The 11,909-nt window shown below is 49.1% G+C and overlaps 1 non-coding gene across 1 annotated transcript; it reads left to right on the top strand.

Moving 5' to 3' along the window:
* Positions 1 to 11,116: 11,116 nt before the first annotated feature.
* On the top strand, positions 11,117 to 11,221 carry LOC144229633 (U6 spliceosomal RNA). The gene has a single exon (XR_013334545.1). It is a non-coding gene; the product is annotated as a U6 spliceosomal RNA (small nuclear RNA).
* The last annotated feature ends 688 nt before the right edge of the window (positions 11,222 to 11,909 follow it).

The following is an 11,909-nucleotide window of genomic DNA, read 5'->3' as shown; positions in this document are numbered from 1 at the left end:
CCTCTAAGGCCCGGCGAGGAGGATGCCAGAGGGGAGCCAGCCCGATTCAGAACAAGCATAAAATATCGCATCAGTGGGAGGAACGTACCATTTTGCAGCCCCTGTGGAAAAGCCTTTTCCTAAGATCATAAGTGGCCCCCCATCTCTGTATCAGCGACCCATGTCGCCTCACCACCAGCGCAGGCGGGCTGGGACGTGGATGTCTTAATTTTTTTTTTTTACACAGATGTTAAAAATACACTGCGCCCTCGCCCTTCTCTAGTTTATGATGTTTTGAAATAAAAACAAAAAGCTGCAGGATTCAGGATTCATCAGAAAGGACTTAGTTCCTATTCTTTAGCATACTGCTAAAGAAGGAGGAAAAAATGAACACGGCTTGTGTAAAGAAATAAATAAAACGCCCCTAAGCAACAAGACTTTGACATGACACATTCTCCTCTTGGAACAGAGTGGCGTCGCCCTCCAGGATAGCACTGAGCTCTGACACCCGTCACTCCTGGTTTCTTCCTGTCAACTTTCTTTCTTTGGCTCAGGATTAAGAAAACATGATCATTTTTTCTAATTCTGCCTTAAGGCAGCCTCCTTTCTGGGCGAAACCAAGCTGGCCATGTCCTCAGTAAGAGTGGAGGCTGGCACCCCACCCGCCGAAGGGGGGCTGTGGATATGTTAGTCCACACGCTGTTGGGGTTTTTTATTTGTTTTTTGACTGGAGCTATCAGCCAATATTTCAAAATCAAAACAATTCATGTAAAAAAAAAAAACCCTGAGTTTCTGACTTCTAAATTTTTTAATGTTTATTTATTTTTTGAGAGAGAGACAGAGCACAAGTGGGAGAGGGGAAGAGAGAGAGGGAGACACAGAATCCGAAGCAGCTCCAGGCTCCAAGCCGTCAGCACAGAGCCCGACGCGGGGCTTGAGCCCACAAACCGTGAGGTCATGACCTGAGCCGAAGTTGGGCACTCAACCGACTGAGCCCCCAGGCGCCCCGAGCTTCTGACTTCTAAAAATTACTGGAAGGGCTGACATGCAGTCAGCTCCCCACACAGTGGCACCTGCTGGGCCAGGCCTGCAGCGGGGCCCCCAGCCCCCCCCACTGATCAGCAATCTCACCATACGTGCAGTTACGTTTCTCATATGACGAGCACATTTCCCATTAACCACCCTTCCTCAGAGCTTGTGAACAGGAAGTGCAGACCAGGAAATCTGCTTCTTGCATCTGCATACTCCCTATTATATCCTTTGACTGAAGATACTCCTGTCTGTTTTCCTGTCAGACAGCAAAATCCAAGATGGTTAGGCTTTTTACATTGAAGATAATAAAACGTATTCTTAAGCCTGTGTATATTCATATGTAAAGGATCTGCTAAGCGTTGGGCTTCTCTAACATCACTTAGCACAGTTGATTTTCAGGCCAAATAATGGGGGAAATCTCCTGACTCCAGTCCCATGGATTGTTTAGAAACACCCACATCTGCACTACTGGTATAAACTCCGGTTGTAACTTGGAGACCAAAGGCAGACTGTTTCCTCACTACCCTACTTTATTAGCTCTGTTAGTGGACTTAGTACAATGGTAATTGAATGTCTACATTTCCCACTAACCCTGGCGGCAGAAATGGCTTTCTAGCACTTTCCATTTGGAGGCCTTGGGATATAATAAAAACCCAACAGAAGCAATCCTGAGCCGCCAGCAAGATGCGGGAGATTACATCGCTCCAATCCGCACCAGGGAAATGACACACCTGGGTTCCTCTCTCGTGTCAAGCCCACAACGGGGGAGATTCAAGATGTGGCTGCATCAGTGGCTGCTGCTAACTGGCTCTCAGTGACTCTCTCTCTCAAAATAAATAAATTTTTAAAACTACATATGTATTCTTGACAAAAGGAAATTCACGTACAGTATGGGTAGATGGAAACTAGAGAAAACAGAACAGGGACTCGATGCGTAAGCACCCCAGTGGGTCTCTCCAGTGTCACAAAGAGGCAGAGCATGTTCAAGGGAGATTTCCCGGTAAACTCCATTCTTTTCCACAAAGGGATATTCCAGACATCCTACAGCATTGCAGGCAAACATTAGCTCCCCAAAATAACAAATGGCCTAGCAGTTTCACTTAACATTAGAATTAAGTATGGATTACAAGCTTAAAAGAAAGGGTTCCAACTGAAAGAAGTGCATCAAGCAATTTCCGATCCCACATTAACTACATGAATCATTAAACTGCTGTTATAGTCAGTTCCAAGGCATGACTTAAACTGCGTAATGGGTTGCTGGTGCTATTAATTGCTTCAATGCCTATAAGATGTGTTCACTGGCATGATGCTAAGGCAGAGGAGTAAAGCAAAAATCAATAAGAGAGCTTATTGATAAATGAATAACAACCGGCCCGTGTGCTTTAGTGGAGAACTCGTGAAGTCCACACTCTCTGGAATAATTTTGGTTAGTTGGGGATGGGGATTGTGCAGTCTACACAGGCTCAGTTAAAAAAACAAAACAAATCAAAACAATGTTTTTCTTTGATGTAGCAATTACATAAACAGAGCTACCTCTGACACAAATTATCTCTTCTTTCCAAAAGTAAATTGATAAGTAAATAAATTCAGGAATTAAAATTAGCATATTAATATATTTTTCAAGACAACCACACAACTGCAATAAGTTAGGACGAGATTTGTGTCTGAAACATAAAGGGTAATAATAATGTCAATGAAGATAATAACTAAAACAATGAACGTGTTCTTTTCCAAAACAGTACTCTGCTAAAATATGACATCTTGAAAGCTGTTGGTGAGCTGATAAGGAAATGGGCATCATTAATCCTGAGACTAAGAATTAATAGAGCAGGGTCGTATTTTCATAATAGAACAATTTGTTGACTCTGCCAGTATAAAATCAGTAGGCAAATCAGTGATTAAAAAGGATCATGTTAGGGGCGCCTGGGTGGCTCAGTCAGTTAAGCCAGACTTCTGCTCAGGTCACGATCTCAAGTCTGTGAGATTGAACCCAGCGTCAGGCTCTGTGTGGACAGCTCAGAGTCTGGAACCTGCTTCTGATTCTGTGTCTCCCTCCCTCTCTCTCTCTCTCTCAAATAAACATTTTTTTAAAAAAAGGATCATGTTAGTTTTGAGTGTGAGATTGTGTCCCCAAGCACAAGGGAGCCTTGGGCACTGTCCAAGGTGCTGATTAAACAACCGCCAAGACCATTCCATCCCATGACATGAGTTACCTCAGAGTAAATGGTACATATCATCTCGGATTCATACGAACATAGAGAAAAATAGTGGGCAATGTATATTTGGCTAGCTCCATACCAAAGAAGTTTTAATAAGACATAACTAACATTAATAATAATAATGTTGTATTAATAACATTAACAATAATTAACACTTACTGAATGCCTCTGTATACCAGCTGCTGTGTCGAGCAAGCCACCTAACATTTTTTAACATTTACAACAATCTTATAAGACGGGTAATATCATTATCCCAATTTCCACATATGGAGCTTGAACTAGGGGGTCAAATAACTTGGCGAAGGTCATGGAGCTACCAAGTGGTAATTCTAAGACCTCAACTAAAATCTCTCCCTCCCCAAACTCTACACTGGGATGGAGAAGCTGAGAGGAAACAAACATAAATTCACTTAGGTGGTGGTGGATCTAAGAATATTAACACATGGGATTTAAGGATTTCAGATTTATGAGGTCACAGTGAAAGTTTCAAGAAGGAAAGATCAATAATCATTTACGTATCCAGCACTTATTGTGGGTCAGCTGTGTTCCAAGTATCAACAGGTGACATTCAGTTAATCCATTAATTTGGGGGCAGCAGAGAGTTGACCTCAAACAGGGAAATACATGTAACAATAAAGAACAGGGACTCTGGGAGAAGACCAATAACCCTGATTTCACATCCCCGCTCTACCATTTACTAGCTGGGCTATCCTGGGCCAGCGAGCTTCAGCCCTTTCAATTCTTAACCACCTCATAGGCTTTTTCTGGAGCCCCAATGACATAATTCAGATCAAGCCCTTGCTAAAGTGCCCAGCCACATACCAAGTACTCAGAAAAATGCTACAAGTTATTACCATTCTATCCCATCATTCAGGTATCATTAGTGATTCCCCTAAATTAAAAAAAAAAAAAAGTAGAGAAAGAATATAAACTAGATGTGAAATCTCATGTTTGTGGATGAGATTTGTGGGAAATGTATATAATACAGTGTACCTCCTAATATGCCCATATTAACTTTGCCGTCATGATTCAGTGACAGTTATCCAGGCCCAAGAATAAAACCAGGAGCCCCTGGGGGGATCAGTTGGTTAAATGTCTGACTCCTGGTTTCGGCTCAGGTCATGATCTCATGATTCATGAGTTCGAGCCCCATGTTGGTCTCTGCACTGACAGTGGGGAGCCTGCTTGGGATTCTCCTTCCCTCTCTCTCAGCTCCTACCCTAGTCTCTCTCTCTCACATCTACATCTGTATCTATATAATACATAATATATCTCACACAAAAAAAATAAACATTTTTTAAAGAATAAAACTAAAAATGAGAGAAGTTGTTAGGGAAGGCACCATTGAACAGGATTATTAAATATTTATTTTCTTCCTTTAAGAAGTATTTAAATGCACTTGTCCTGTGCTCTTCAACATTTTATGAACATCAATTTGTTCAAGGATCATATGACTATGAAGTAGGTGCCGTGTTACCTCCATTCTATGGAGGAAAATGAGGCAGGACGGGTTAAAGGGCCTGCCTGCATCCACACACTGGGACTTGAACACGAGCAGCCTGACCCCGGAGTCTGGGCACTTAACCGCTACCCTGTTTTCAGCTGCCTTCTGCCAATGTCCCTCCCCCTCCTCCTCCCCGCGTTGAGATAACTCTGGAAGCAGCTTCTGTCAAACACAGATTCAGCATAAAGGGCTAGCAGGAAAAAAATATTTCCAGAAGTCCGTGCCAGCTTCTGGTTCTGGAGCTGTTTGCTGAAATAAGGGATGGATTTCCCATCATGCACCACTCACCCTCTTGGACACAAATGACCTTCAATACTTCTATTTGCACCTCTGAAGTTTATCCCACTTAATGTACCCCAGCATCATAAATGCAGCACTGAGCACACTGCGTTTCATTTCACGGCACAGGAATGATTATATTATTGAAAAATACATGAAGTGGCAATTAATGAAACTGTAAAAATATCTATTTCCCAGGAGAAAATTTAAATGTCTTAAAATTTAACAAGGAAACTACCTGAGGGGGCGGGGAGTGTGCTGTCCAAACAGCAGGCCCACCTCTGATTCGCGAGAGGAATTCTTATGATGTTTTTATGACTCTGACCTTGGAAGGATTTCTATATAAAACAGCAAAGGCGTGAAGCTGCTCATGCAAAAGGCAGTCACATAAACAGGAGTGCGGGTGTTTGCGACCTTGAACGTAATGCTCCATGTCTGGCAAAACTTCACAATCATCTGGTTCCGTTTTGAGCTATAGTCATAAAAGGCAACTGTGCAGGCCAGCTCGCAGAAGCGCATTTCCAGGAGCTGGGCTCATCGCCACGCACAAAGAGGAAGCAGGGCACCGACCGGAACATGGTGGTTGCCACGGCAACCGCGTGGCACAGCAGGTGAGTTTCTCTGTCCCCTTGTACTTTGGAAAAGAGGGAGCGACATGAACAGAATCAACCGCATTGGGTTTGATTCTGACAAGGATTCAAAGCCTGCTGGACTTTGGTTCCTGGCCTCGAGAGATGCTCTTTTTAAAAAGGGGTGTGTGTGTATGCACGTGTGTGCGTGCGTGCGTGTGTGTGTGTGTGTGTGTGTGTGTGAACCCCCCCTTAGCAGGACTGCCCTGGTGGCATGGATCCTCACCGTCTGGCCGAATCTGCACACACAGGCTAAGGAACAAGAAGCTCTGGAACAAAAACCTCTTCTTTACTTTGCTTGCACAGGATCGATTCACTGCCAATGAATCAAGGTGGCTTCTAAGAAGCCCCCGGGGACCTGTAATCCATCCCAGCTTTCTGCACTGTTTCTCTCACCCTTTGTCTAAGACAAATGACTGGAACCGGGAGAGCAGCATCAATCAGGGTGCCGTCTGGGAACAGATGGTGCCTCCAGCTTGGAGTCTGAAGAGTTTGGGGGGAGTGTTTGGAAGAGAGCGGGCAGGGTGTGGCTCAGGCACTGTGGGATGAAGGGACAAGGTGGAGCCGCGGGAGGGGTGCCGGCGCAGGGAACAGCACACTCAGGAAGGATGGCGGGGGCGGGGGGAGGACCCAGCCTCTCCCTGCAGCAGAGCCCAGCTGGAAGGTGCGCGGGTGGGTGCTGGGTGCGCGGGGTCAGCCCTCCGGGGACACGGGCGGCCAGGAGGAGGACCCAGAGTGGTCGGGAGGGGCGGGCAGGAGGCGGGGTACTGCGCAGAGTGTGAGCCAGCACTCACTCAAGGACTCCAGAGCCGGGCTTAGAAGCTGTCGCTCCTCTTTGAGTCTCAGTGCCCTGATCCAGATGAAGTGGCCAAATCCTGTTGCGGGTTGAACTGTATCCTCGAAATCCTCATGTGGAAGCCCTAATCCCAGAAACTCAGATTGTGCTACTTTTCTTTTTTTTTTTAAAGTAGGCTTCACACCCAGCGTGGAGCCCAACACGGGGCTTGAACTCACAATCTGCAGTTAAGACCTAAGCTGAGATCCAGAGTCAAACGCTCAACCCACTGGGCCACGAGGCACCCCTGTGATGCTCTTTTTTAAATGGGGTCCTTGCAGGGGTGCNGCACGTGCCATCAGCCCGTCCATAGGAGCCTCGTCTCTGTGCATCAGGGTACGGGGCACCCACAGAAAAGCACAGGGACCAGGAGCCCTCCCCTCCCCCCAAGTGACACAGAGGATGTTTTCAGAGGTTCCTTTCGCTCTGACTGCAGACGAGACGGCAGGTCCACGTGACCCCTCTCCTGCCACCCTCACCCTCTGGAGAGACGGGACGGCATCTGACGGGTGCTGAGCCCGCAAATAGTCCCGTTCTAAGCGTTTATTCTTATCTATCATCATCCACAGAACACGACAAGGAGGGCACTATCAGTATCCAAATTTCGTCAACAGAGAAAGCCAGACACAGAGAGAAACCCTGCCGACTCCACACACTAGTAGGTGATGCGAGAGACGTGAACCCAACAGCCTGAGCTCTGAGGGGCACCAGGCAGCTGCCTCCACAGCAGACTCATGATTTCTAGGGGTGCCTGCAGCCTAGTGAGGGTCTGGGGTGACCTCCTGACCCACCCACAGCCCAGTGAGCGACTGGGGGTGACCCCCTGACCTGCCCGCAGCCAGGTGAGGGACTGGGGTGACCTCCTGACCCGCCCACAGCCAGGTGAGCGAGCTGGGAAACACATGGTCCCCTTCCGATGCTCCAGCCCCAGGGACACCTGGACTACACGCCCACAGGGGACCCGGAGCCCAAGGACCCACCTCCATTGTGCCTGGATGTCAGACCCTCAAACTATGAAACAGTAAATGTGTGCTTTTTCATGCCATTGATTTCAGGCAGTAAGTTCCTAACACAGCTACCTCAAGACATGGATAAAAAATAATTGCAATCATGTTTTGACCCTGGAGTTGTGGGCAGACAGCACTGAGACCTTGCTCGACACCCACCTTTACCTGGGAACAAATCGTGGACACAAGTCAAACTGCGTCCCCCACTTCTGCCTCGGCCCACTTAGTGGCTGGCTCTGAACAAGACTTTCACCCTGTGACTCAGTTTCCTCATCTGAAAAGTGAGGGTGAGGACAGCCTCTATCCCATCGGGTTGCTGTGGTAAGTAAGTAAGCAAACGGGTGTAAATGTGTGCAGGAGATGGTGCCAGAATAGGGTCCGCGAGCAGGTCAGGAGTCACCCCGAGGCCACTCGCCTGCTCCCTGATTCCCCATCACGGCTGCCACTGTTCAGGGTATTTGATTCTGTCCGCCAGCTGAACTTCACAAGGTCAGTCGGCGTTTCCCGGCCAAGCCCCTCAGATCGCTCTGTCGCTGTCTGGGGAGAACAGCTCCCTAATGACATGGGAGCCATTAGCACCTCAGATATATCTGAAAATAAGCATCTCCGCAGTTATGATCAGTTTGGACATATGGGATCATAATATTTTGTGATCACCAACAGACACACCTCTCCGTGCAAACAAACACAGCTGCCAGGGCGGGGCTGCGCTTTCCTACTCCTGAGACACAACGCAGGCGTCTCCACCCAGAGACGCCCGTGGAGACATCAGCCCTGGCCCCTTCTCCAGGGCGGCCCGCTCGGAGCGCGGGTGTGGCGACCTGGCTCAGAGCCAGCCCGGGACTGAGGCAGCGCCCGTCACCCCAGCAGGGACAGCCTGGGTCCAGAGCGGGTCGTCCGCTGCTTGATCAGACCCCGTCCAGGATTCAATGGGCTTTTGAGTCGCTTTGTGGAAACAAAGATTCTCCTCAAGTGGGTGTTGCAAGAGGCCTGTGGTTCTGCGTTTCCAATAAGCCCCCAGGTGAATGCCTGTCCTTGCGGAAATGATGTGAAGTTGCATTTTACTGTTAACATGGTGGTTTTCCAAATAATGTATCTACTTGGTCACATGCTGAAATTGTCAAGGAAGCCAAAACCTGAGCTTCCATTAACCACAGCTCCTGCGTGTGAAGGCGGACCGTGTGCGGGGCGCTGAGGGCCCCATTTACCCGGCACCTCCCAGGCCTCACCAACTGACCGGGATCCTGCCGTGGAAGCCACAAAGTCCACCTGTGCTGCTCTCTTCTCCCCCAGCTCCGCTGAGAGACACAGAACATGAAATACTGTGTCACTTTAAGGCGCACAGTGTGATGACTTGATACATGTAAATACTGCAATATGATTACCACAATGAGGTTAGCTAACCTCACTGAGGGTAACGTCAAGGTCCATCCGTGTTGTTGCAAGTGGGAGGCTCTCCTCTCTGGCGGCTGGGCAATATTCCGTCACATACATACACCGCATCCGTTCACGCTCGGCAACTCCACCGCTTTCTAACTGGATGACCTGAGCAGGCCACCTAACTGCTCTGTGCCTCAGACTTGCCAAGTGTAAAGTGAGGGATAATAATACTCATCTGAAGGGGGTGTTCACAGACCATCCGTGTATGCTCTTCTGTGCATGAAGTGCTGGCTCGTTACGACCACTGCACCCACTCTGTGGAGTGGGAAATTGATGCGGAGAGGAAGCCTTTGCCTAAGAGCCAACAGCTGGTGCACAGCAGAGGTGGAGCTCAAATACGACCCGGTGCCAACGCCTGGGATCTTGTTTAATACACGACATGGGAACTACGACCCGCAGAGACGGAGCTAGAAAGGTGCAAAGTGCTGCTGCAGGTCGAATTTCTCCTTTCCCCACGATGTTCAATGAGCATGCAGACGAGCTGCTCTGGGCCACATCCCAGGCTCTATCACCCTTAGCAACCCTCCTCCTCCACTTAAACTTTCTCTCCCTTTCTGATCTCATTGCAGATTTTTAAAAATTTTTTAATATTTATTTATTTTTGAGAGAGAGAGAGAGACAGAGCATGAACAGGGGAGGGGCAGAGAGGGAGGGAGACACAGAATCTGAAGCAGCTCCAGGCTCTGACTGTCAGCACAGAGCCCGACGCGGGGCTCAAACCCACGAACCGTGAGATCATGACCTGAGCCGAAGTCGGACGCTTCACCACTGAGCCACCCAGGTGCCCTTCACTGCAGATTTAATACTTTTGAGGGGAGCATGTAATCCTGGGTTTCCTGACGTCAGCATTGCTGGCATCTGGGTTGGGGGAGTGTCTCTGCCATGAACGACTGTGGGGTACAGCCCAGGACCTCCCGCACCATCCCGGGGTCTTCATCCACTCGGTGCACGGTACCCTCCCCCACCAGCGGTGACAACCAAAACGGTCTCTAGACAGTTGGTCCCCCGCCCCCAGCTTGAGGGCCACAGGACTAATCTAGAGCCACGGTCCCCATGACCAGGCTTGTCTTTTCCGTGATCCATTCTAATGAGTGATGAGAGCACCTCCTAAGTTACGTTGGTCTAAACCACGAGCAAACCCTTGTCCACAAGAAGGGTCCGCCTGGGATACACCAGGCTGTTAGCCCAGAAACTCTCATCGCTTTCCCACCCTGTGCTCAAGGAAACATACTGAGATTTCCCTGGAAGCAACCACTCTACGTTGAATGGTGTCCTCCCGAAAACCGCATGTTGAAACCCTCACTAGCCCTCCGAGCCTCGGAGCGGGACCTTATTATTTGGAAACAGGACCATTGCAGGTGTGATTGTTACAACGGGGTCACACTGGCGTGGGGTAAGCCCTAATCCAAGGCGACTGGTGGCTTTTAAAAGGGGAAACGCAGGTGCGGACACAGGGGCAGGGAGAGCGCCACGCGGAGACGAGGCAGATTTCGGGAGGTGCTTCCACAAGACACGGAACATTCAGGGCAGTCAGCAGACGCTCAGCCGTGGGAGAGAAACGGGGTAAGTTCCCCTCCAGGGCCCCAGAAGGAGCCCACCCAGACCCAGCCTTCCAGCCCCGGGCACGGTGAGAGAGAAGTTGCCGTTACTGGGCCCGCACAGCGCACAGAAGTTTGGGTTATGTCAGCCCCAGGACATTGGTGGATGGAGGCCTTGCCCACCCCCCCGGAGCCTGGCATGTATGTCTTCACCGATTTCCCTCCTGCCCCCACCCAGGGCTAACCTGCACGGAGCCGGGGAGCCCCCAGGCCTGCATCGAGGCGGCCAAAGAGCAGCCTGGGGCAAACGGCTCTGTGGGAATGCGACCAAAGGGCACGAGGCATTGCAACCCTCATCTACACTTTCCCCTCCAGCGCGGGCACTTAAGCCCTTACTCTCTCGGGACCCAGCGCCCGGCTGTCATTTTTCTTGTAAACTGAATGCAGAAAACAGACTTTCACAATTCCCAGCTGACCATTACACGTGAGTGGAAACCGCACAGCTCCGAAATGCATCTCAAATCTCATTTTTCAGTTAAGGGGCGAACATTCACCAAATACAATAAAAAGGAGTTTCATGAAGAAGCTGAAGCAATACTAGGAAGGTTTTGATCCCATTGAAATGTTATGCCTAAAATGTGCCCACATGATCCCTTCACATACACGTCTGTTAAACGGGCTTTAGAACGACACAGAGACGATCAGCACGGCCCCTTGAGGAAGGATGACACGCAAATTCGCGAAGCGTTCCATATTTTAAAAAATAATAATATTTTCTGACTGATATAGTAATATATATTTAATGTAGAAAAGTTTTCAAATATAGAAAAACACAAAACACTACTGAAAACCAGCTGGCGCTACCGAGTGCTGATGCCTGATACCCGACAACGAAGCGTGACAGGAAACGGGGGTCAGCACACACGTCATCAGCACCAGGCCTCGTGCAACGTCACGTGCCTGACCTTTTACTCTAGATCCTCCCTGATAATCAGCAAATGCAGCACTGGACTTTATCAAATGACTTCAAAGCTGCCCTCCGGGAAACGCTGGATGCCTTATGCACGAGGAACGATAGTTCTTCAAAACCCTTGAGGGAGTGGGGTCCTGTCCGCAGGAAACAGAAAACTCATTGAAACCAGCTGAATCGGACAGGAAGGTCATGAGCTCGCCTAACAGGCTGTCGGAGGTGGAGTGGCCTTCAGAACAGACTTGATCCAGGGCCCCACCCTATGAAGGCCTTGTGTCTCTGCTCTCCTGAGTCCTGAATCTGGATCTGGAATCAAGATGGGCTCTGTCTAGTCTCCATCTAGTCAACTTTGCCTGACAGCATCCAAGGGAAGCATCCAAGAGCTACCTCTTGAAGCTCGCTCCGGAGAAAGGAACATCTCTTCCAGAAGCCCCCTGCAGGTCTCTCCTGACCTCGGACATCTCACCCGCTGTCCAG

This window comes from Crocuta crocuta, unplaced genomic scaffold (assembly GCF_008692635.1).
Source record: "Crocuta crocuta isolate KB4526 unplaced genomic scaffold, BGI_CrCroc_1.0 scaffold862, whole genome shotgun sequence".
Lineage (NCBI taxonomy): Eukaryota > Metazoa > Chordata > Mammalia > Carnivora > Hyaenidae > Crocuta > Crocuta crocuta.
The sequence above is the reverse complement of the archived record's forward strand: the minus strand, read 5'-3'. Positions and strand labels throughout refer to the sequence as shown.